The sequence below is a fragment of the Delphinus delphis genome, chromosome X (genome assembly GCF_949987515.2).
Source record: "Delphinus delphis chromosome X, mDelDel1.2, whole genome shotgun sequence".
Classification (NCBI taxonomy): domain Eukaryota; kingdom Metazoa; phylum Chordata; class Mammalia; order Artiodactyla; family Delphinidae; genus Delphinus; species Delphinus delphis.
The window spans coordinates 117335101-117362608 of NC_082704.1; positions in this window are offsets into that span (position 1 = coordinate 117335101).

A 27508-nucleotide genomic window follows, 5' to 3' on the forward strand; every position below is an offset into this window, starting at 1 on the left:
TATGTCAGGGGTTTTCCTCATTTTTTCTTCATGATACCTAAAACAGTGTGTCCTTTTTGGTACCTAACACTGGGACAATAGGCCTAGACCAATCAGGAATTATCTCTAGAGCTGGGGCAGCCCCAATCTCTGTACCAAATGCCGTACTGCTATTTCCCATGGGGGAGGGTGGAACAAACGTTGGGAAGACAGTCGAAATGTTCTTTAAGTTACTAGGCACGTACTAATAGAGAAAAATCTAGTGCAAAGTCATTTGTTCTTTTATCCCATCACTTATTCATTCATTAAAATGAAAGCATTTATTGAATTCCAACTATGAGCTGGTACTCTTCGAGGGGCTAGAATAAAAATAATTGAGATACAGACCCTGCCATTGACAAGCTCATACTCTATACTGCTATTACATTGTTAAATTTTATATATACATATGTTTCTACATAAGCAGTACAATTATAATAGTGCAATAACTCGGGAGTCATGTTCTACGAATAATAACCAGATAATAATCAGCTAAAGGAAATGGCTAGGCCATAGATAATGTGTTATATGGAATCTTATACTCAAAGAGCTTTGCTGCAAGTGAAGGAAGCACGTTTCCCAGGCCCTAACAAATCTGGGCCATGTGACGCAGCAACTCAGATTCCGATTTTGGAGTAAGAATGGCAGGCCGGTCCGCGGCTAAGATGCAGTCAGTGACTCATAGATTCCGGAAAGGGAGGAAATGAAGAAACGCTGAGGATCAGATCATGACCTGAAGAAATCTAGGAAGCCCAGTGGATAAACCCCTGACAAATTCAACCACTACAAACCATGTGAGACACAAATGATCTGGAAGAGGGGAAAAACAATTGCCAATTACACATACTGAGCACCAGATCGATACTATATTTATTTGCAGGGGAAGCTTAAACCAGGGGACAATCAAACAGAATTGGATTGAGTCAAAGGATGATTATGAGATTCTTAGCTGGGAACAAATTCTCTGTCTCAGCTGCGTATAGTATGAGATAAATAACAGACATTTGTGATGAGAGCCCCAGTGAGGTCAAACCACATTAGCAAAACTAGCAAGTGCTTTAGGCAATCACCAAAACCTGCCGGGAGAAATCATTTTGCCCAGCCAAGTGGCAGAGATTTGCAGTCGGCAGAAATTTTCCTCCTGATACCTACTCTTTCTGCTGCTCTGGTAGCTCCTATATAGTTCTTATCTATGAAGAACAGTGGCATCCTGCAGATCATCTGCATAGAGCATTATTAGTTAATTTTTGCGATTGAGATGTAGTCGCTTAGTGCTGAGACCAAGCCCTTCTCCCCTGTTTTCTAGGCAGCCGGTGTGATTAGGCATTTACCCTGATCATGGTATGTGGACCCTTGGCAATGGAGAGGCAAAAGTGATCAAAAAGCTTGCACACAATGTGGCAGCATCAGACTCTATCTGGGAAGGCAAGTCCAATGTATGTATTACATCTATGTATTACCAAGTGCAAAGGGCCTGCAAGAAGATCAGATCACCAGATGGGCCCCAGGAAGAGAAAAAAAAGACATCAGGAAAAGCTTTCCTCCTTTGACTTTTCTGATAATCACTGCTTAATATGGGATGAAGATTGTTATGGTGACAGGAGGGGTAAAGGTTACTGAGTTGAAAGGGAAATGGAGAAGAGACTTGATATACACTTTTGGAAAAGTGTATCTCTTTGATCTAGGCTAGAGCCCCAAATTGCCTACTCTCTTGGTGCCAATAGGCATCATAAAATTAGTAAGGTTTCCCTAAATATAGCAAGTTATATCTGTCTCTGGTTTTGCTACAGTATCATAGAAACCCCCAAACACCACAGTTGTTGGATCTGAGAGTAGAGGAGGAATGTACTATTAACAGTTTATTACTGTAACTCAGTAAGACTAACTGTACTTTGGATATTCCAGTGAGGGTTGTTGGGAGTGTAGAGAGGCAGAAATGGGGGTGGGGAGTGGTTAAAGCAACCTTTAAGTCGATTGAGCTAATTACCTTGACAGATGTTAGTAAGAAGGAACTGACATGTTACATATTTTTAAATAACAAAGACAATGATGTTTTATTAAATCATACAGATTCTAGGCTTTCGGCATCTCCCTAATCCCAAACTTACCCAGCCTTTCACAGACCACAGCATTTCACACAAATTCATCAGTGGGTTTATATCAAGATGGCCTTGGGCTCTTAAAAATTTCATCCTGATGATTACTGCCACTTATCAAGGCAACTTGAAACTTGAACCCAATTTCCAAGCTGCATGACAACCCCCTACAAATGGTTAAGGCCATTTGGAATCTTAATACCCGTGATTTCTTTATTCTATATTCTATATTATCCAAGTCATTGATGAAAGGCTCCCTCTTTTGAGATCTAAGGCCTAACCCCATGGAAATCCACTACTGCTTTCACACTTGGGATGGCAGTGCCCCAACAGTAATGTTCTTGGGGCACGCTCCTCCACAGCTGACTTTATCGACATTGACAAGGAAGTTCAGTAATTCAGCCTACTTTCGGTAAATGGAATGGGGCTGTACTAGAGGCGTCACCCAAGAAGACTTTGCAGGCACTTTGCCATCCTGAGAGCTGGGAAGGGGTCTGATTTTGGTCAAGTTGCCAATGACCCAATAAAGCTGGAGATGAGATCCAATTATCCAGATTGTTCAGGCCAAGTTTACTGCCTTCACACCCAATCATAGCCTGTCTGGCTGTAAACTTTACTTTAATAATAGACTTGCCTAAAATTGTCTCATATACTGTCTTCCCATCCCAGCATCCTTTTATAAGTTTCTTTACGACAGCAAGGCAAGGCCACTAACTGCCGCAAAATGTGATCCAACATCTATGAGACTCTTGTTTGTGGTTATATTTCTCTGCTTCAATGATTTTAGTATGAGATAAATGATCGGCATTTTTCACCAAAGCACAGAGTTCAAAACTAGCAAGTGACTTAGGCAGTCATCAAAACTTTCAGGGAGGGCTTCCCTGGTGGCGCAGTGGTTGAGAGTCCGCCTGCCGATGCAGGGGATATGGGTTCGTGCCCCGGTCCGGGAAGATCCCACATGCCGCGGAGCAGCTGGGCCTGCGCGTCCGGAGCCTGTGCTCCGCAACGGGAGAGGCCACAACAGTGAGAGGCCCGCATAGTGGGAAAAAAAAAAAAAACTTTCAGGGGAAAATCATTTCAACAACCCTAAATTTATTCATGGAACGGATGAGCTTCCTATCCCTCAACAGGCATTCTTTTGCTTCCTGCCAACAAACTCATGGTTATCTTGTCTTCCTCAGGACTACCTATGACCTTTTAAAAGTACTTCCCTATAATGACTGAAAAATAGCTAATACCATCTCCAGGAAACTCCCATTTATAGTAATACATATGAAGGGAAATTTCGTCAGTTGAAAGAATATCTGAATTGGAATGAATACAATAGAGAGACTAAAACTTTACTTAGCCTAAATAATATTTGAAAGTAAACCCCCCACTGATTCCTGATTTTTCTCCAATCAGAGAATAAGAAAGAGGTTGAAATAAAAGCAAATGGGTTTTGGTAGGTCTATTTGTTAGGCCTCATGCGGTTGCAAATGGCAGAAATAAATAGCTTTATTGCTTCCCATAACCGGGAAAGATGGAGCAGAGATGGGATGTAGCTTAAGTGAGTGACACAATGGTTTGTTGGCTGAAAACACGGTTGCTGGAGCCAGGTTGCCTGGATTTGAATCCTCTCTGCCACCCATTACCCATGTTTACCTTTGGGCAAGTTACTTAACCTCTCTGTGCCTCAGTTGCCTTATCGTGGAAAAACTAGGGAAGAGGAAAAAATGCTAGCATCTCATTTGGCTGTTGCAAACATGAGTACAGTGCCCGGCATAAAACAATAGCTTTCATCGTGAACTAGACCCAAGGCTCAAACGATGGGGGAGTGGCGGTGAAGGGGTCCCCAGCTGGTCACAGGAAAGGGAATGCAAGAGCAGAGAAGACGGAATGGAAAGAGTTGGTGGACCTACATGGTCAAACAGAGAAAAAAGAGGACACAGAATTCAAGATGTGGGGCACCTCCCTCAGTGAAGATTCCTGTGAATCTTCCACTTCTCAGAGAAAACCAAGAGGTCAGTGACTGTAGCATCTGCAATGAGCAAACCCACTCCAGCTGCCACTAGTCAGCTTCCTTAAAGAAACCACATCACCCAGGAGTCAGCCACTTGTCAGTGCATCCCAGGCTCCCGTCAGTCTGGGTCTAAGCTGAAGGAAGCTGGCAGCTTCCCCTCCATTCTGGAGTCTGTAAGACTGGTGTCTGGTCCTGAGGCACTGCAAGACCAGGTGTTCATTGTAAAAATGCAAATGATCAGGGCCCACAGTAAGAGCTCAGGGCACTGGAAATTTACAAATTCAAATGCTTATTGCTGTGAATGCATTGTGCAAATAAAAGTCATTCAGGGACTCTTGGGAGGCACAGTTCTAATTGAGACAGTATATTGTGATTCTAAAGGTAAACTAAAACATGCATCAGTCAGAGTTTCACAACACACCACCATATAACAGTGCTGTCCATGCAGAACCAGTTCATGACTATACATTTTCAGTAGTAATGGAGGTGGGGGGAGGCAGTGTCTCCAATTTCTGAAGGCAGTGAAAGAAGCCCCAACATGGATAAGATATATTTACATCTAAAGTCTCTGCTCAGTTCAAACTTCAGGATAGCAATAGCACTTTATTTTTTAATTGCTGTTACCTTTTGCCATGAAAAGCATAAAGGAAACCCAGATAAATGATTAAAACTCACACCCAAGCTACTTACTTTCTGATGACTAGGGAAGTGGGGACTGAAACGAGCACGATTAGAAGAGAATCCTCGAGTGCAATCCAAGTAAGTGTGGCCACGCAGAATGTTTAATCTATCCTACTTGGAAAAAAATCAGCTGCATTCATACAAGTTAGTCTCTTAAAAATAAATGAAAGTGGAGATTTAAAGAATGAAGCATTCAGGAGGATTTTGGATCAAAGCAAGAGTCTGTGTGAATCAAAGGAACTGTCACTTGGCATTTCTGGAAGGAATCAAGAGAAAGAAAGCAAAATTCAACTTAGTTGGTGATACTTATTGATTATGCTTTAGAAAATATTAGATTCATGAAAAACTCAGTCTTGGTTAAAACGTTTTGAAATCATAGATTATTTTTACATATCCGTGCGATCTTTTTGTTACCGAGTCCGAGTTCGCTCTGCTTGCTGCACGACAGGCCAATGAATCGGAGACGAGGTGTTGATGCAAGGAAGGCAACTTTAGCCGGAAAGCCGGCAGACCGAGAAGATGGCAGACTAGAGTCTCTGAAAAACCAACTTATCAGGGCTTGGATGCCAGTTTCTTTTATAGCACACAGAGCGGGAGGAGATAAGGAAGTAGAGTAAAAGGGCCATCAGTCTTGCAAAACATCTCCTGGAATGACCAGCCTCGGTGAAGGAATGTGTTAGTTTTTTTTTTTCTTGCAGCCATCCACAGGCGGGCGGGGTTCCCTAAGGCAGGCCATTATGTATGATTATAATAACAAAAGCAACGAAAAGCAAATGTTAAAGTCAAAGAAACAGATCCAAAGTGGAGTCCGATTTAGCTCTTCCCTGTTACAATTTCAACCCACTGCCATGGTAAATTGAAGCAAGTTAAAGTTAAAATAACATTATTATGATTAGATGCAAACGTGTCCGTGGCTTAGAAAAGGTTTAATTAATTCTACTCTTTGTATAAAAGCTTCTTCCGGGGCTTCCCTGGTGGCGCAGTGGTTAAGAATCCGCCTGCCAATGCAGGGGACACAGGTTCAATCCCTGGACCAGGAAGATCCCACATGCCGCGGAGCAACTAAGCCCGTGTGCCACAACTACTGAGCCCACGCGCCACAACTACTGAGCCTGCGCGCCTAGAGCCCGTGCTCCACAACAAGAGAAGCCACCGCAATGAGAAGCCCGCGCACTGCAACAAATAGTAGCCTCTGCTCGCCGCAACTAGAGAAAGCCCTCGTGCAGCAATGAAGACCCAATGAAGCCAAAAATAGATAAATAAATAAAAGGCTTCTTCCAACTATGTGTATGTTTTCACTAGATTTTAAGTCTTTTAGGCGGGATTTGTGCCTTAGACGTCTTTTATCAAGCACAGGGCTTAAAAAGTACTCCCTGATTGAGTCACTAAATATAAACTATGGAGTTGAGGCAGTATGACAATATTGTGAGAAATTGTTAAATAAATTTCATATTTTATGGCGAGACAAGAAAAATTTGCGAATGAAAAATGTTGCCTGCCATAGTAAACAAAGGATGTTGCCGCCATGGGCCACTACAGCCGCCCCACAGTGAGCCCTGAGGGGACTCAGGATGGAAAAGCACAGGATACTGGCCCTAGATAGCTAAGGTACATATGAAAGGAATGACTTCAGTGAGCCCAGACTCTTGCATCTTCCCATACTTAGAAAAGCACTAAATTCATTAACTTGAGATATCTGGTTTTCTTTCATTAACAGTCATCTTTTGATGTTCTGACTACCTGGTCTTTGTTGCAAAACTCCTCTGTATCCTGGCTCCCTTCTTAACCTCTTCAGAGCAATTCCTCAGAGCTACCTGAGAGGCTGTGTCCCGGGCTTGAAGTTCTCAGAAAGTCCACCAAACAAAACATAATTCTCAAGTTTTAGGTTGTGCATTTTTTTTTCAGTCGACAAATTTAAACATAAAAACTTTTCTCTGCCCTTTGGCCTCCTCTCTCCCCTCTACTGGGCATTGTGTATCTGCATTATGCATCTAACAAAACTCTCCATCGGCAGAAACACCTACTCAGACATAAAGAGCATCATTCTCCTGGCACCAACAAGACAACTCCTTAAAAGATAACCTTTTTTCTTGATCATGTAAGGGGCCACAATGACCCATGACCCACTACTCACTAGACTGTGTAAACTGTCGATAATACATCATTTAATGCACAGCCCTGTCTCAAAAATTTACGTATCTGTGCTTTGACTCCTAACAGGTGGAACAGTTCTCAGAGCTTTCTGAAATGCTCTTTCCGGGTTATAATCCTCAGAACAATAAAGAATAAAATTTTCCATTTCTTTTCTTAGAGCAACTGATTAATTCTTTCGCCGACAAGATATAAGAAAACTATTATTTCCCCCTTGTTAGAGAGGAAAGAACTTGCCTTGCAAGACTATGGAACATAAGACAGTTGCTTCTAAATAACAATCAAATCAAGGTACTATTCAAGTTCCATACTGGGATGAAAACAGCTAATACCATTTTCTTTTGTATTCATGTATTGTTTGATTCTTTTATTTTAAATTTAAGATGCTGAGAGAGTGGAAAGCAACGGACAAGAACCATGTACAACTGACACAAGAATGCTGATTTCTAGTCCCAACAACAATGATTAAACAAGAGGATGCTTTTGCTGGACTCATCCTGCCAGACAGCCCAGGGACTCTTGAAGGAGTGAAACATTTACGGAATCAAACAATGAGAAGAGCATGTGGTCCTGGTGAAATGACAACAGCTTTGGTAGCATGTGAATTGATGTAAATAAGCAGGTATAATATCTTTTTTGGACACTGAGATGAGCTATAGTGAATTGATGAGTCTCATTCCTGATTAAAATACACATAATAAAATTATTCTGGAGTATGAAGTAAGTAACACGAAGGAAAGGAATCCTTTCCAGAGAATAATACTAAAAAATGAAGGCACTTTCATTCAGCATTTACCTCAAATTCATTCAACTATTCAACAATTACGGAATTAATTACTTTGGCAAAACACCCTTCTAGCTGAAAAGAAGAACATGTAGTCCTGTCCTCTTGGGAATCTAATTTGGAAAACAGGACATGAGGTAGGCAGAATAATGTCTCCTCCAGAGATGTCCATGTCCTAATCTCCAGAACCTGTGACTACGTTACACGAAGTAGCAAAGGAAACTAAGGTTCCAGATGAATCAAATTTGTTAGTCAGTTTACCTTACAATAGGGAGAGTAGCTGGGGTTATCCAGGTGGGCCCAAATGTAATCACAAGAGTCACACCAAGCAATTCTGTGACACCAGCTGGGTATCCTACAATTTAACTCAATTCTGACACTGTCTACCTGGCCTTAGCATCAGATCTGACAGGTTAAGGGCCTCAGTCCCACAAGACTTCCACTGCCATACCTGGTACCCCGCCCCTACACTTCAGACACCAATAGCAAGTCCAGATTGCTACCTATGCTCCGGATTGACTGGAGGTCTCCACGACTCCCTCGTCAGATTCGATTCATTTGCTAGAGCAGCTCACAGAACGGGAAACCAGCTTTACTAGATTACTGGCTTATTACAAAGGATACTCAAGGACGTGCATAACAGCCACATGGAGAGCTACATAGGGTGGGGTCTGGAAGGGTCCCGAGTCCTCCTGGAGTAGAGTGTGGGATGTGTCAACATGAAAAGGCACTTGAATACGTCTTCACCAGCCTAGAAGCTCTCTGAAGCCTGCCCTTTGGGGGTTTTGTGGAGGCTTCATTACACAGGCAAGGCTGATTGAATCACTAGCCCATGGCGATTGAACTCTACTCCAGCCCTTCACCCTCCCCGGAGGTGGCGGCGAGGGGTCATTGAAAGTTCCAACCCTCTAACTGAGATTGGTTCCCCTGACAACCAGCCCCCATCCTTAGCTTACCTGGGGCTTTCCAAGTCACCTCATTAACATAACTCAGGTGTGCCTGAAAGGGGCTTGTTATGAGTAATAAGCTTTATCGCTCTAATCACTTAGGTGTTACTGAGATTTTGGGAGCTCTGTGCCAGGAACTGGGACCAAATGTATACAGTCCATATCTGTAGGTTCCGCATCTGTGGATTCAACCAATCGGGACTGAAAATATTGGGGGTGGGGCGGGGATTCCAGAAAGTTCCAAAAAGCAAAACTTGAATTTGCCTCAAGTTGGCTACTGATTCCATAATATTTACATTGTATTTACAATCATTTACATAGCATTTCCATTGTATTAGGTCTTATAAGTAATCTAGAGATGATTTAATGTATACAGGAGGATGTGTCTGGGTGATATGCAAATACTACATAAGGGACTTGAGCATCCTCAGACTGGGGTATCTGCCACAGTCCTGGAATAGGATATTGAGGGAGGACTGTATTTCTTATTATAAACCACTATTATAAATGAGGATCACACGCTACCCCAAAATATGGCATCTTGGCATATTGAGGGTGAGGGAGTTTGGGAAAACAGAAGCAAGAAGGTAACTGATGGCCTCCGCCACCAACTCTCACCTGTAACAGTTCATAAAATCCTCAAATGAGAGAGGCCCTCGCTATATGGGGGCGGGGGAGGAATATCCTTATCTCTGAACACAAAGGGAGACTAAAGTGAACTTTTTTCCTGTTAATCTCTTTGTCAGTTTAATTTTCAAGACCTATTCAGGGACTCTGAAGAACCTTAGTTGGCCAGTAAAGAAGGGAGGGAAGAAAGGTATTTAAACAAAACAGGAAGGAAGGGGGCAGGGCACAAGAGTTAAAAGAATGACATAGCCTTTGAGAAAAACAGGATACAGCAAAAACTGGTTAGAACCAACCAGGCCCAAGATGGCGGAAGATGTGAATTCCTGTAGACTTTGCACCTCATTATACGCTCATTGTAACGTATCAGCATGTTAAGTGACATACCCACAGGTGCCATGACAGTTCTGAGGCTGACCATAAAAGGCCAAAAAGCGGGCGGTGGCCCAATTCCTGGAAATCCCTGCCCCTTCCCCAAAATAGAATATTCCTCCCACTTGTTAGTATATGAAATTACCCAGCCCATACATAAGGGGCTTGATATTTCCTTCTACTGCATCATTAAGGCCAGGAGAATTCAGTTCTACAACTAACTGATCTTCAGATAATGACTGTCCATCAAAAGAAGATGTCAGACAAGTTTATAAGAAAATCTGGAACAAGCAAAAAAGATTACTGGGTATCTTCAATGGGAAAGCTATGCACTGTGTGGAGCACAACATTCTGGGTTATCTGATTCTAGCCTTTCATTTTCTTTGAGTTATTTTACAAGAGTAAATTGTAGATAACGGCAATGTAAAATAATTCTTGCCTGTAGACGTGCAAATAAGTCGTCTGGTGGCAGTTGACTCCCTCAACCACATCCCTTGAAAATAAGCCAGTTTTGTGTCCATTTGTAAATTCACTTCAACATTTCTTGACTCTATACAAATCAGTAGTTCATTAATCCTCCTTGGAACTGGTTGGAACATTTTTCTGGGACCCTCATTTAATTAACGAGTTACAATAAAATATTTTACGTGTTCATTTTATATTTGTATGAGTCATGATTTTACCTTTTGTTAAAAATTATCCTTTAACAGGTTCTATCCAGGAAGTTGTTAATATTCAAGGGATCTAGAGGGAGATGACGCCAGCCAGTGAGTTCATCTACCTTTTTATTGTTCTCTTTCTCTGGCTTGCCAATAACCACAGCTTTTCTGTAAGGGAGAAAATGCAATACCAGATATAACAGGCAGTCTAGTGTTCTTGGAAACTGGATTTCTCAGTGTGAATAAATAAATTATGACTGATGATAAACCAGCCTCTTGTGAGCATTGTTAGGCTACATTTGAGGCTGATTGGCTCTGAGTACCACACAATTCCCATTTCTGAAACTGCAGACCTGAGGGCCAGGTCCCAGAACATATGTTAGTAGCCAGCCTGCCTCCTCTGGCAACAATTCAACTTCAATTCTCTAACTTTAACATGGAAAATTTTTTCTAATGCTCTTGAAATATTCTAAGTATATTTTCTCAAAGGCCAAAGATGAAAAAGAGAACAAAGATGCTATTTAAAACTGGTACAGAAGAATGTTTCAAAGCGTTTTCTACACAAAAGAAAGCATAGTGATAAAAGAGGAACTGTCCACAAGCAGGGAAGAGCTAGGTCACACTAGAGACTAATTTTAAATGTGCATACATGTGTCATAGGCCCACAGCAGCCATGAATCCCGCTAAGGGTTAATCCAACTGTACTAACAGTGCAGTGAGCTCTCCTTACTATATTCAGCATCTTCTAATGTAATGGCTTTGCGTTATTTTTGAGTAGCTACTATTCTCTAAAGCAGTCCTCCTCTCTTCAAACCTCGCGTACATCTTTAATTGAATTTATTATAATACCACCTTCTGGAAAGCAAGAAATAGAATACAGAGTCGGGGTAGCCTCCAGTCCAAGTGCAGAAAACGGCATGCTAATAAGGGCATGGAGCAGAACTGGGCAATGAGTTCTGTGCATGCGGAGAACTGGGGAGGAGGAGGGCTTCGTGGACACGCCACAGGTCAAGCACATGGCGGGTAGTAAAAGCTCTAGAGCACATCTTTCAGAGGGTGTGAGCCATTGGATGGGAAGAAAAATATCTTTCCCTTGTACCCTTCTAGGTTCTCAGCTGAGGCCACCATAACAAAAGACAGATTAACATGAGAAAAGCACCCACATTTATGTTTTATGTGACCTGGGAGCCTTTATAAGGAAATGAAGATGTCAAGAAATGTCATTGAACCCAAGTTTGCGTGCCCAATGCACAGAGAGGTCAAACAAACCAAAACGGAGTGTGGAGGACAGAAAGGTTTATTGCAAGGGCCATCTAAGGAGAACAGGTGGCAAATGCTCAAAAGACCTGAACTCCCCGCAGTGGGTTTCAAGGAAGAAGGTTTTATAGGCAAAATCTGGGGGGAGAGCTGCAGGGTGTGTAACCCTCCTCTGGTTTGTGGGGAGGTAACAGGGCGGTGCTCCAGGAATCTCAATCATCAGCCTTCTGGCTCCAACCAGTTTGGGGTCCACTTGGTTGCGCTCAGCCTGAAGTTACCATCCTCCACCTGGGTGGGTGCCTGAGTTCCTGTAGAAGAACTCAGAGATACGCATCAAATTGTTATGCACTCCCCCGAGGAGGAACCCGGACCAGCTACCATCGGCTGCACTACTGTTTCTTTCTGCATCCCCTCACTCCTCTAATTAGTAACTATTTGAATCTGCCCTTTGGAACTCAGGGTAGGTCTAGGAGGCTGAAACCTTTGTCCGATAAACAAGAAATGGGGGATGTGGAAAGCCCTGTGTACTTAGGAGGGCCCCACAGGGTGGTGCTCAGTTTCGGAAACAGTTACCTGGGTGTTTCTATACTAGGTTTGATGAAGAGTGGAAAGTTGTGGGAAAATGTGAAGGGACAAACAGTATGAGCTAAGGGTGGTCAACTGGGGGAAACCCAGAAAGACCCGTTCACTGCGATTCCCTCCAGCATCCCTCCATCTGCAGAGATAAGGATGCTCCTTTCCTCGGTATGGAGAGGGCACCTCTCACTTGAGGGTCTGATGACCTGCCTCAGGGGAAGGTCAGCGAGGACTTCCTGCACCTATAGTTTCTCAAATTCCTTCAGCTTAAAATGTTCAATATGCTGAGGTATCATAGTTGGGGGTAGAGTATCCTGAACCCCATAACCATTGCCATACTGCCTACCTGTGTCAGAATTGATTCTGCACCTTGGCAAAGATGAACGTGAAATGTGAAGTCACTGTGGCCCATAGCTGAGAGAAGCTGGGAGCATCAGCCCTACCTTCACCCCCTCCATGACCCCTTATTTGTCCTTCAGAAATCTGGGCTCAAAACGGGACCCCTTGCTTTGCCATGTGTTTTAGAAGTTTCCTGTAGTGTAGTGACAAGACTGAGAGTAACCTTTTGCAAATTCAATTTTGCCATCTGTGGAGTGAAACAGTATCCACTAAACAGGCTGTGAGGTTTAAATGAAATAAATTTATAAACTGCTATTTTCTAGGGTAGAGTAAGCTAGCTAAAGCTGAGTTGGAGGACTGTGATTGGCATTAGATTTCCTTGACCGTGAGGCATTTCCTGTAAGTGCAGGCTGACTTAGCTTTAGAGCTTTAGATCTGTGACGGGGATTGGGCCACGTGGCAGTCTCCATTTTGTGGAGCCCAACATAAGAATTAACTTTAACGCTGCCTAAGACAGTGTCTGGCTGACTCTTTTTTTTTTTTTTTTTAATTTTTTGGCCACACCGCACAGCGTGTGGGATCTTAGTTCCGCGACCAGGGATTGAACCCACACCCCCTGTATTGGAATCGTGGAGTCTTAACCACTGGACGGTGAGGGAAGTCCCCCTGGCTGATTCTTAATAAATGGTTTTCTTGTTACTGCTGTCTTTGTGGTTGTTTGGGAGGACTTGTAGTGATCATCCCTGGTGATAAGACTTTCCTACTCTGCTAAAAAACCCCAAGAACACCAACAAGGTTAAGAACAAATCCTCAGTGAAAATTAGCAGTTCCTACAACCAATTTATGATCTTATAATGAAAGACAGAATGATAGCAAACAATAGTGCAAACTGTAGAACACTATGGCAAGACTTCAGGATGATATTAAAAAGAATTGGCATTGTTTTATAGAAGTTATGGTCAGCTGATGGTCATAGCGGACCACAGCACTGAAAAATGTGGTGTTAAAAAAATTAACATTTTTTCCTCCCTCACCTCCATTTAAGGATTCCCTTGCTCTTAGTTGTTTTGTTTTTTTTTTTAGTTTAAATTATTAAGCTTTCCACATAAAGAAAGCACTTCAGCCATGTTTTTAGTAGGTAATAATGGGACAGCTTGTGAACACCCTTTTAGCCACACTGTTCTCTCATTACTGTGATTAATGACTTCCCAGCATTCCTTTGTTCACCAAAGTCACATATTGGTGTATTCCAGATTTACTGGCATGGGAAAAATTATGTAATATCTTTCTCAGTTGCAACTCTCCCATCCAGCTTTAAATAGTTCACTCAATTCTAGCTACCCTCAAAGTACTTTTTAAAAATCTATGCTATGGGGAACCCTCTCACACTGTTGGTGGGAATGTAATTGATACATTCACTATGGAGAACAGTATGGAGGTTCCTTTAAAAACTAAAAATAGAACCACCATATGACCCAGCAATTCCACTACTGGCCATATACCCTGAGAAAACCGTAATTCAAAAAGTCATGTACCACAGTGTGCATTGAAGCTCTACTTACAATAGCCAGGACATGGAAGCAACCTAACTGTCCATCAACAGATGAATGGATAAAGAAGATGTGGCACATACATACAATGGAATATTACTCAGCCATAAAAAGAAACGAAATTGAGTTATTCGTAGTGAGGTGGATGGACCTAGAGACTGTCCTACAAAGTGAAGTAAGTCAGAAAGAGAAAAATAGATACCGTATGTTAACACATATATATGGAATCTTAAAAAAAAAATGGTCTTGAAGAACCTAGGGGCAGGACAGGAATAAAGACGCAGATGTAGAGAATGGACTTGAGGATACGGGGAGGGGGAAGGGTAAGCTAGGACGAAGTGAGAGAGTAGCATTAACATATATACACTACCAAAGGTAATAAAATATCTAGTGGGAAGCAACTGCATAGCACAGGGAGATCAGCTCGGGGCTTTGTGACCACCTAGAGGCGTGGGATAGGGAGGGTGGGAGGGAGGGAGATGCAAGAGGGAAGAGATACGGGAACATATGTATATGTATAACTGATTCACTTTGTTATACAGCAGAGGCTAACACACCATTGTAAAGCAATTATACTCCAATAAAGATGTTAAAAAATAAATAAAATAAATTAATTAAAAATAAAAATCTATGCTATGTATTTGCATGTGTTTAATGCTAAGTTTGGTTATTGGTTTCTCTCCTAAAAGAGAAATTCAGCATTTATCTTAAAAAGCAAAATCTCTTTAATTATAAAACACATCAGTTAATCAAACAAAAGTCAACAAATGTGTTTTGTATTAAAGAGAATTGCTTTACTAAATAAATGCTAAGAGGTTTGTGTTTTAAAATGTTCCAGTGACATGCAGTGACAATGTTAGACTTTATCTGAGCCCTCGGGGCTTGGAAAACAGCAAAGGTTAAGAAATACCTCCGTCCTTTTGTTTTCTGGGGAATGGCTTACTTACTTCAAAGGATCACCTTCCCCATATTACTTCCAAAAGACTTGTGGGTTTACCCAGGACAATGTCAGACATGACCCTCCACATTCCCCTTCACTGCCATAAATGATTAGCTTATGGTTGTACCCACTGACCAGTCTGGACACAATGCCTGCCGACAGCATCAGAATGGAACCCCTCTTTACTGACCCCTCCAGAAAATCGGCTGACCCCAAGGAAAGACACTTCCTGCTCGACTGTTGGATCATACCACCTGCTCTTCCCTCTCTCCCATATCTGGTTCTTTCTAGCCTTATTTACCTGTCCTTATATAAGAAAATTCCTTTCTCCCCAGCCTTTGAGATCTTATAGTCAGACTGTTCTAAGTTCTCTCTCCCTAATGCAATGGTCCCCTCCACTTATTGCAATAATCCTTTTGAATTAAGGTCTTTCCTTACCTAAATCCGATTTAGTTTTTATTTGACAATGGAAATCTGGGTAAAAGTTTTAAACAGTACCATGGTTAAGAATCTTTGACTCCTAAATCCCAGGATGTAAAAAAAAGTTTCCTTTCTTTTTATACCCTCCCCACTATTTTTTTTCTTAATTTAATCTATTTGCAACGAAGTTAACAATAAAGTGCTTCTTGAAGGAAGAAGGATATTAACAAATGATAAAACAACAGGCAGGCAGGCAGGAGAGAGGAAGTCTCCTTCACTTTTAGCCTATATGAAAATGGTACAATGGGTGGGTATTTGTGTCCACGCATATACAAGCTTCAGAGGTTTGGATTCATGTCACCTGATTTCTTTTTGTTGGTTTTGCACCAGCTCTCACAGCCATCTCATGATATCTTGCACTCCGAGCCCCACCTGATCATGGTGTTCTCACTGCATTTCAAATTTTAACGTGCAAAAGAGTCTCCCGGAGGGTTTGTTAAAACACAACTCGCTGGACATCACTCTCAGGTTCTGATTTTGGTGGAGCCCGAAATGTTGCGTTTCTAACAAATTTCAGGGCAATGCTGGTGGTGCTGATGGTCCCCACCTTGAGTCTATTCATTACTCGGCCATCCTCAGCCAGGGAGTCCCACCCCCCTGGCCAGGGCAGCCATCCCCAAGGGAGGGGTTGGTGTCAGGGAAGATGCTGTATGACGTGGGTAGGGTGATGGCTGCAAATACATCCTCAGGGTTAGTTTTTCACCTCCTAGAGTCTCTAGGACAGGAAGAAATGCAAACAACTAGGCCCTTTCAAATACACTTTTTTGAGCTTTGAGTAACTAACAGCTTCAATCTCAAGCACCTCCTGCAATGGGAGGAGAAAGGAGGCATTGGCTGGACAGCTGCCAGTTCCCACTGCCTTTCCAAGATTACAATTGGGCTCTGGGGAAGGCAGATTAGGTTTTGCTCCCCTGGGACGCAAACTGCAGCATCTGCGATAAATCTGAGGAGTGGGTTACCCTGATAAACACCACTTCCCTTGTACAGCTCCAGCTGCGATTTAATGCTCCCATCCTGATGTACCAAGAAGGGTCGATTTTGTAGCTTCAAGAAATAAAAGCACCAAGCTTAGCCTGACAGGGAAGGAGCCTGCATCCTGTTATTCTCCTAAGGCTCCCCTTAAGGGGATAAGGCTCCCATGGGCCCTGGGTGCACCCAAAACACTGACCAGCGGCTAGACTATTCATGAAAGCAGGGCTGACTCACCCACTTAGGCAAAGGAGGCTTAGTGCCAAGGGCTCGATCTTGTGAACATATTAAGCGCCACTGAATTGGACACTTTAAAAGGGTGAATTTAATGGTATGTGAATTATATCTCAATTTTTTAAAAAACAAAATGGCCTTTAATAGCTACACAACCTGAAAAAAACAAAACCAACCAAGCACATTCTGGGAGTCTAAAAGTTGAATGTGACTTTGTCTCAGCCAGCAGGCAGTTCATAGGAAAGTTGGAGAATCCTCAAATTCTGCCAAGCCACAGCCCACCTGCCAAACTCAGACCTCTGGGTCAGTATGAGTGTGACTGCCCTTTGAAGCAACGGGGTCTCCAGACATTTAGGAACAGCCTAACTGGAAGCTATACCTATGTCTTAAAAGTTAACTTCATATCCCTTCTCCAGTGAGTACCAGATAGAAGCCTCTTAAAAACCCACTTCTCTTAGCAGTTAATCCTGAAGTGGGATAGTGAACAAAACTCACACTAGAAGTACTAGCCAAAAGTGGTGTGACGAAACCAATCAAGCCTACGAAAAGTCTGCTTTATTTTATTACACCTACACACTGAGGATTCATGATTTCGGTGCTGCCAGTCACTGGACACATCACCCACAGAATTAATACAATAAAACAGGCCATATTTTCAGTTGTGTTCTAGACTAGGAATGATTTTCCTATGGGTGAGAAAAAAATGGCAGGACTTGGCTTTAGACATTTTGAGTTTAAACTCAAGTTTTATCATTTAGACTCTGAAAGTCAGTTTCATCAACTATTAAATGGCAATATTAATAATTACCACCAAAGAGACTTATAGTAAAGAAGAGATGTGGAAAATCCTGTCACTGATTCCTTTCTGCATGGAACTGAGAGCTTGTTCTGAGTCCATTTTAAGCCAGTTTGAGGCCAGGTTGCAGTTTTCCACATCTTATGATAGTGTTGCACAGGGTAATCATGGTCCAAGGCCAACCACAGCCCTTGCCGAGTCTATCCTTGACCTCAAGTAAACTGTTTTTTTTTTGTTTTTTTTTTTGCGGTACGCGGGCCTCTCGCTGCTGTGGCCTCTCCCGTTGCGGAGCACAGGCTCCGGACGCGCAGGCTCAGCGGCCATGGCTCACGGGCCCAGCCGCTCCGCGGCATGTGGGATCTTCCCGGACCGGGGCCCGAACCCGTGTCCCCTGCATCGGCAGGCGAACTCTCAACCACTGCACCACCAGGGAAGCCCCGTCAGGTAAACTTTTAATAATATTGTTCTCACTTAAGAATCCTGGAAATCAGACACGTTCTGGATACGAGCAAAGAGGAAAAGGAAAAAATTCCATTCTCCCCCAAGCTACCCTTCACCAACATATATGTACACACTTTTACAGGGTTCACTCTAGAAATTTCAAAATAATCTGATTTGTCTTTGGAAACTTGCCATCTCCTGCAAGTCTCTAACTTGGATTAGGTGTTCAAGCAGCCCTCCTAACTCTTCCCCTTCTGAACAAATACTCTGAAAGTTTCAAGTCTCTTTTTTGTTTTCCACACAAGGGCTCCCAGGAACAGGAATCCTTGAAGTACCAACGATGAGGAAGGATGAGAACTAAAAGCATCTTCTTATGGGACCTCACAGATCAGTCAGTGCATGAGGGGACCACCATCTTGTACACACACACACCTCACAACCCACACAATTCAAAACCCAGACTGAGCTTTTGTTACTCAGTGACATCACATTTACCACGTCGATGGGACCTCAAAAATAGAATCCCCCCAATAGCTTTTTCTCGAAGTCTCTAACTATACCTTAAATCGGAACACTAAGAGCCCTTCAGAGTGACTAATTCAGAAGCCAAGGAGGAGATTCTAGGAACTTTAAATAATATTTCATTAAATTCTAGCTTAGCAGAGCTCTCATGCAATTAACCTTACACATTTCCAAGTCTATTATTTAGTTTTTGAGGAGGCAGGGAAAATGTTGTAAGGATTCATATGCTCATGATTGCTAGAGCATTAAATATTTTTTTAAATGTTATGTCAGGGACTTCCCTGGTGGCGCAGTGGTTAAGAATCCGCCTGCCAATGCACGGGACACGGGTTCGATTCCTGCTCCGGGAAGATCCCACATGCCACGGAGCAACGAAGCCCATGCACCACAACTACTGAGCCTGCGTGCCACAACTACTGAAGTCCACGTGCCTAGAGCCTGTGCTCTGCAACAAGAGAAGCCACCGCAATGAGGAGCCTGTGCACTGCAACGAAGAGGAGCCCCTGCTTGCAGCAACTAGAGAAAGCCTGCGCGCAGCAATGAAGACCCAATGCAGCCAAGAAAAAAAAAGTTATGTCAAAGTGCTACATTAAAACCTTAATTAGCCAGAATACCAGGACACCATGAATAACTTGTTAATTCATTTATTTTAAAATTAAATTTACCAAAAAGCCTTGGTTTTCAACAATAGCTGCAGAAGGTCTCTCTGAAATACAATTTTCTTTTTTTATTTTATTTTATTTTTATTGAAGTATAGTTGATTTACAATGTTGTGTTAGTTTCTGGCGTACGGCAAAGTGATTCAGTTAGACATATATATATATATTCAAATATCTTATTCTAATGACTTTCAAGGTTGTTTTCATCTTCATGACCCTTTCCTCAAACAAAGTGCTATGTGGAAGCTAATCCATGATGGCTGCAAAGCAGAGCTGTTGAGGTTGGAGTGGGCACTGATGGTTCAGGCCCTATCCACTCAGCTGCCTCTTCCCCTCTCCAGGGCTCTGAGATTTTCCACCCTAGAGGTACTAAAGAGGTGCTTCAGAATTCATGGAACACAGTAAAGCACAGTTTGAAAACCATAATTGTTAGCCAATTTCCCCTCTCCGATACAGTTTCAGGAGAATTGCTATCGATTTTTTTTTAATGATTGGATTTATTTATTTATTTATTTATTGCTATACAGTAGGTCCTTGTTGGTTATCTATTTTAAATATAGCAGTGTGTACATGTCAATCCCAAAATCCCAATCTATTTTTAAATTAATATTAATAATAGCTACATTTACTACAGGTTAACTATAAACCAATTCTGTGCTAAGAGCCTTACTTGTTCGAATTACCTCAATTAATCTTGACATCCATCCATGAGCATTTACTCACAGCCACTGTATTATCCTTTCAAACAAGATTCGCTCTGCCTCCAGTTCTCTATTTGAACAAGGCAAAATTGTGAACTAGATGAAACATAACTTTTGCCTTCACCTCTTATATCTTCTTCTCTCGCTCTCTCTCACAGCCTCAAGCTCCAGGGATTATCTGTATTTGTGCCATCATTTTTGTGTGTGCCTATTTACCAAGTGTTCACTTCATATCAGACATTGAGGCTACCAAGATAAATGAGAAAATCCTTGACTTCCAAGAGCTCAGTCCAGAGGACGTTGCCCAGATGCTAGTTTGCTCGTTTCAGAAAACAGCTGTGCTCAAAGCACTGACACAGTTCAAATTTTCTTGGGGGAAAAACCCAATTTCAAATATTTAAATAAAGATCTACAATATTTTATCTGAATCCTCTGGTGCCAGATCTGTTTCAGAATTTAGAATTTTTCAGATTTTAGAAAGGTAAGGTGGTACTTATACCACTGTATCTGTCAGGATAGACTAGATTATGCTCCAAAGACAAATATCTCCAAAATCTAAGTTGATGGAGGCTCTGCTCTCCATCTCTTCCAGGTCCAGGCTGTCAGAGCAAAGACTGTCAGGGGTATTGCTGGTCAGAGTTCCAGAGGGAAAGAGTGAAAGCCAATTGCAAACTGCCTCCTAAAACTTTGGCTCGGAAGTGACATATATCACATCTGCTCACATTTCATTGGCCAAATCAAGTCACATGGTCAAACCTAAACTCAGAGGGGAAGGGAAGTGCCAACCCTACAATGTGCCCAGAGAGTGGAGAGCAGGAAATACTTGATACACAGCCCTCTGGATTTCCATACCATGTATTATGTAACAGGGTCTGCCACAGCAAGGAATAGGAAAACCCAATACCTGTGCCACAAAAACTGTGAATATTTACACTGGGGTGGGCGGTTGTAAAAAGAGATTATGTGTGACCTCACATTGGTTCAGTTCTGGTCTTGTACACAAATGAGTTTGGGGGCCAAACTTATAAATCTCTGTTTTTCAAGCTTTGGGCATTTCAGGCTTAAGATAAAGGATGGCAGACATGTGCTGTGGTCAGAGACTTCTATTTTTGCTCAGTTTTATATTTATTTTATTCTACTATAATTTGGTTCTTTTCCATAAAGACATCACCTGCTTGCAAAATTAAATGTAGAGGCAGTGTAGCCATGACCTTGAACCCTGGAGATGGACTTCCAGCCCTGCCACTTATTTCTTGAGTGTAAATAATCTTGGTTGGCACCTGGGCATCAAGATTTTGCAAAGCTCCCTGGGTGATACCAACGTACAGTCCCATTAGAAAGCCACCGCTCCTATGGCATTTCCTGAAACATGGAACCAGCATTCTCTAGTTGGAAAAAACAGTGTATATATTTTTCAGCTCTCTTTCCTCAGCAATAGCACACAAAACTTTTGTGTTTTGCTCTAAGAGAGGAAGGGAGGGAATTTTGGAGCATAATCATGGTTTGGGGACATACATGCTGCTACCCTCAGCTTATTGGGAAGTGTTGGCTCAGAGAGCAGCTTCCTGTCCTATTTGCCACCATGGCTCAAGGTTCAGGGTGCAAGGACTAGCAACTGCTCTTGGTGGCCTACCCCTGGTGGGTGGTCATGGAAGCAGCAGCCTTCAGATTATCTGAGCATATTCTGCTGGTACTGGCCTCTCCTTGGGAGAGCTGTTTTTCTCACCTGCCATTTTCAACTTAGCCTCATACATTGACTGCACTGCCTAAAATCTATGTTCTATTAATTTTACACAAAATTACAAATGCTAAGATCCTACCAACTCCTGGAAATAGATTTATTGGTAAAGTCTGAAATGAGAGTAAAATTTGTATGACAAGAAAGGAAAACAAATGATTATAAGACCCAAATTAGTGGGCCCTGAGAAGGGGTGAAGCAAGTAAAATCATTTAAATGGCCTACAATGTCTGGGTCAAATTACAGAAATAAGTAATGGAAACCCTCACACTACCCTTTTTTATTTTTTAAAATTTATTTATTTATTTATTTTATCGGTTGCACCAGGTCTTAGTTGTGGCTCACTGGCTCCTTAGTTGCAGCATGTGGGCTCCTTAGTTGTGGCAGGCTGGCTCTTTAGTTGCTGTTCCTGGGCTCCTTAGTTGTGGCATGCAAACTCTTAGTTGTGGCATGCATGTGGGATGTAGTTCCCTGACCAGGGATCTAACCCAGGCCCCCTACATTGGGAGAGCGGAGTCTTATCCACTACGCCACCAAGGAAATCCCACACTACCCTTTATTAATGCTTAACTGCAGTGTTCAGGTAAAGGTGATGGAAGAAACAAGATATTTCTTTACTTTCACTACTGAAACTCCAATAGAACTACTGTAAGAGTATTAAAATCATTTAATCTCAAAATATCAAGAATTGGACAGGGAATAAACAACAGCAACAAAAATTTGGAAGCTGGAAAGCAGATGGGTAAGAAGTTGGAAAGTTAGCAGACCAAAAGAAGCTGCGTCCTAAACTGACAGTGGGAAAAGCCACAATGCAGCTCAATTTATATCACAGACCAGGGGTCAGAAAATAAAGTTTGATTGAAACACAGAAACACCCATTTATTTCAGTATTGTTTATGGCTGCTTTCATGATACAGCAGCAGAGTTGAGCAGTTGTGAGCAGTTGTGATTTTATAGTTCAGCAGTTGTATGGTCCACAAAGTCTAAGATGTTTACTATCTGGCCCTTTAGAGAAGCTTGCAGATCCCCACCACAGATTACTCCAAAGGTGCAGGAACTGGCAGTATCAAGTACCTCAGGGAGTTGGTGAGAAGGTGAAGTTATAAAAAAGATGGTTAGTTAAAAGTATGTATAAGAAGCAATTAAATTTCCAGTTTCTCAGATCTTGTACAAAAGGAACATCCAGAGATTAAATACAAAAGGGGAGAGGGGTTCATAGAAATTAAAAGTAAATAGCTCAATGAATGGGTTAGAACATAAGATTAAATGTTCCAAAACCAGGGGGAAAAATATAAAGAACCAGTCTAATAGTTTAGTATCTGAATATAATAAGATATCTAGAAAGTAAAAAGAAAATGGGAGACAGGAAAGCATTGATGAAATTATTTTTTAAATGTCAGGTACTGAAGAGCATGGATGTTGAGACTGAATCTGCCCAGTGAATGCCCAGCAAACTGGATGACCAGAGACCCAAACGAAGGCCTGTCATGATGAAACAGCAGAACGGAGAAGATCCCTCCAGCTTCCAGAGGAAAAAACCAGGTCAAAGCAAGGGATCAAGAATCAGAACAGCTTTGGCCTTCTCAACAGCAGTACAGATTCCTGCAAGATATACGTGGAAGCAATGCCTTCAAAGTTCCGAAGGAAAATGGTGCCACCTGCTTGGCACGGAGAGATATTCAATAAATGTTTACTGAACTGCAACAAATTACCAACCTCATTCCTGATTTGTATTTTCTTCCAAGTCCCCTAGAGGAATATTACATGGACAAAATATCCCAGGAATATAAACACCCATGTTCATTCCATCTTGCCTGGCACAGCTGTAGGATTCCAGAGATGACCACTGTATGAATAGATATACCTCCATCTTGTCCGACCACTACTATCTTTCACCTGGACCTTTTCATTACCCTCCTAACTGGTCTCCCTGACTCTACTCTTGCTCCCTTAATCTTATCTCCTCACAGCAGCAAGTGAAAAAAAGTTGCATCAAGTCAATCTCCTACTTGATATCGTCCAATGACCAACCGTTGCTTTTATAATAAATTCTGTACCATGGGCTATGAAGTCCTGCATGACTGGACCCTTGGCTACTTCTCCAGCCTCATCTCACTCACTAAGTTTCTGGTCTTTTCTTCGTAGAATGTGCTCTGCTCCTTCTTGGCACGGGGCTACTGCACAGGGCGTTTCTTCTACCTGGAACTCTCGTACATCACTTTCACACAGCTGCCTCCTTTGTATATTTCAGCTCCTGGCTTGAATATGACATCCTCAGAGAGGCCATTCCTGAACACTTGGTCTAAAAGAGCTTCCTACTTCATTTATTCTCACACATACTATGTTTTCCTCTTCCTTCACAACACACTGCACAGTGTAGCTACTTATTTTATTGCGTGTCTCCATATGAGTGTAGACTCTGTGAGGGCAGAGGTAATGCCTGCTTTGTACATCATTGTTTCCATAGTGTTGACCATGCTATGTGCTCAATAACGCTTGTTTAAAAAAGAAGGCTGGAAGGGTAGGAGAGATGGATAAAGTTTAATTCTCAGCTCAGCATGGGTAATTTCATGTACCAGACTTAGGTCATTGTAAAGATTTGAGATTCCAGTATGGAATTCTGCCCAGATTTCTGGTTTTGAGACACAGGAATTCATCTGAAATTCTAGACTATCATCTACAGTAGCTAAGTATTCTAGCATCACTTTCTGCTCAATTATCAAGATTCTCCAGCTTGTCCTTCACTTCTGGCAGAAGGAAAGGTCCCAGATTTCAAAATCCAACCATTTGTTTTTCCCACTTATCAAATGATGATGATTGCTGGCTTAGATTTTCCCCTGTTAAAAAGTTGATCCCATTTATATGAAATATTCAGAATCAGTAAATCCAAAGAGACAGGAAGCATATTTTACTGGTTGCCTAAGTCTGATACTTGGTTGCAGGGGCTGGGAGGAGGGGGAAAGAGGAAGTGACTGTTCAATGGATACGGGGATTCCTTTGGGGAGACGAAAACATTCTGGAACTAGCCTGATCTGATGCTGCACAGCATTATGAATATACTAAGTGCCCCTGAATCGTGCACTTTAAAATTGGTGAATTTCAAAAAAATTCATTATTTATGAATTTTGCCACAATAAAAATACTGATCCCATATGCTTTCCTTTTACTTATTCTAAAAATAAGAGACCAGTATTACTGAAGACAATCTAATCCTTAACACCACTTTGTTAGACACAAAAATATGGTCCAAAATGGATAATAAACCTCATGTTTAGGGAAAACTTTCATTTTCTCATTTCCGGTTGATTTCATGAGGTAGGAGGTTACTACTTTTGCCTTAACTCTACTATAGCCAGAATGCTACTTGTGTGTCCTCTGTGCCTTAATTTGTAGTTAATGGTTTTTAAATTAAATACTATTATTTATTTTATTATTTAAGTAATGATACATTTAAAAATGTATCTTGCAACTACACATCAACATAATCATCCAGAAAATTTCCATAGGGTTTGAAGCAAGGTTACTGTTAAAATGCAAAATCTAGCACAGATTTCCACTACAGTACCACTCTTTCAAAAACAGGTTTACAGGGCTTCCCTGGTGGCGCAGTGGTTGAGAGTCCGCCTGTCGATGCAGGGGACACGGGTTTGTGCCCCGGTCCGGCAAGATCCCACATGCCGCGGAGCGGCTGGGCCCGTGAGCCATGGCCGCTGAGCCTGCGCGTCCGGAGCCTGTGCTCCGCAACGGGAGAGGCCACAGCAGTGAGAGGCCTGCGTACCGCAAAAAAAAAAAAAAAAAAAAAAAAAAGGTTTACATTGGGAAGAGGCCTTTCCCTTGTTATTATACATGCATTAAAACCAGAAGCCAATTTGCAATAATGTTTAGCCTTTGTGCATCTCCGAAGCTTTAGCATTCATATGCATGTAGGTGGTGTGCTTTCCTCACTTCACTGCACATTTCCTCCTGGAAGCCTCTGGTCACAACTGATGACTGGCGATTGATGTTTAACAGGGCTCCTATTGGCCTCACACGCGCACTGCCTTAGGAAGGAGGAAGAAGACCCGATGTTCTCAGCACAGGAGAAAAGCCTTCTCAACTTGCAGAGTGATAAAGATGTCCCTCCATGATAAGTGCTACAAGTAACTGCCATGCCTTCAATCTCCCCTGCCTAAGTCCTCTAAACTAGGGGATAAGTCTAGAAGCTTGCTTGAAGCCGACTGGATTTCTTCGGACTTTGAACACTGGATTTATTCCAACAAAGGTACTGCTCTCTTTAAGCTTTTAAATACTTGAGGCTGAAGTGTTTCTTAAGCAAATGAAACATCATCCATGCTTCTCATTTTGGAACGGGCCTTCATATATGTGAACTGTTTTTCCTTCTCAGGAAGGAGTGATGTGTAAGAATTACCTATGGATATGAAGTGGCATATGGCTAACTGTGGGGAAGGAAGGGCAGAATGCTTCTATATTTCATCACGTGCTGGGGGCCGTGGGGAACGCAGTTATTAGCAAATACCAGAATGGCCTACAGGTAAACATATGGCATTTCTCACAATAATCATCTCCTAAAACCTTCTGAAAGTACTGTAAAAAATTCATCAATAGTTTATTGTACTGCTAGAAATTCAGTGTCACAAAGGGCCAAAGTTTACTGACAAACTAGTATATATGGATGAACTTGACCTTCAGCATTCACAAGAAAAGACCAATTGCATTGCATGTAATTTGTCTTGCCTGTGTTTTGTTGTTCGCATAATATAGAGATTCCTCTTCCTCTACAAACAAATTAAACAATGGCGACAAAAACTATCTTGGGTAATAGATTGCTACTGACTATAAGGATATCATTCATCCCTTCATCATTTACTCTATAGATATTTATTGACACTCTGCCATATATCAGACTTTGTCCTAGGTTGGGGCTACAGCAGTGGGAGAGAGAATCATTGTTCATAACTTCAAAGAGTTTATAATCTTACAGGAACACAGATGTGAATAATTACAAACAAACAATTGTTTTAGAAAAGACGAAGGCTTCCTTCATCAAGTTATTGTCTCAAAATACTACCCAATTATGTTTGGCAAGAATACATTACTTCCTCATATAGGAACAGAAAACATTTCCCCAAACGCACTCTTTACATTCATAATGAAGGTCCATCTCCCTCATGAGTTAAGTAAACCACCCTTACCATGAAGACTTTGCTGGGAGAGGCTATAGTTTATAAACCACTGTCCCAAGCAGCCAGAGAGATGCTCTCCATTTCTCAATAACTTTTGTACTGGTGTTGTGCTTGGAGATATTGAGTGTCAACATGTTCCTTCCAGCCCTAAACTTCCTGTTTCTATTTTAGATCAACTGCCATGCAGGTTGGTAGAACCACGCTTACGTGTGAACTCAAGCACAGTTTCCTATTTTAAAAGTTAGGGAGACTCAAGTAAGGCAAGCAAACAGACAAAATCCCAGCAACTTCAAGTCTTGGTACCCAATGCAGTGTCCCAGTAAGCATGCAGTGGTCCTTTCATCTAGCCAGCAAAGGTAGACTAAATCCACACCTCTTGCTTGAAATTCTTTGAAATTGAGATTATCGGGTAGCAGACTGGTTGCCTGGCATTGTCAAACCATCTTGATAAGCTCATCCCCCTATAAGTATGACTGGCAATGGTCCAGGAGAGCTGGGTACATGCCATGAATAAGCCAGAACTACTTAACTGAAATAAAAATTCCACACCTTAAGCTCTCTTCCGAAGAGTTTAATTTAAAAAGAAAATTAGCACAGAGGCAAACATAAACAAAAGGGCAAGGTTATTGCATGCTTAGCACCAGATTTATCAACTGAATCATAATTAGAAGCCCTGCCACTGAAATAATGCAACTTGATGCTGCATTTATTCTAGCATTATATTGATCGTCCCTAAAGAAACAAAGCTAACCTCAATAATGTCAACAAATATTTTGGAAACTCAGTTTC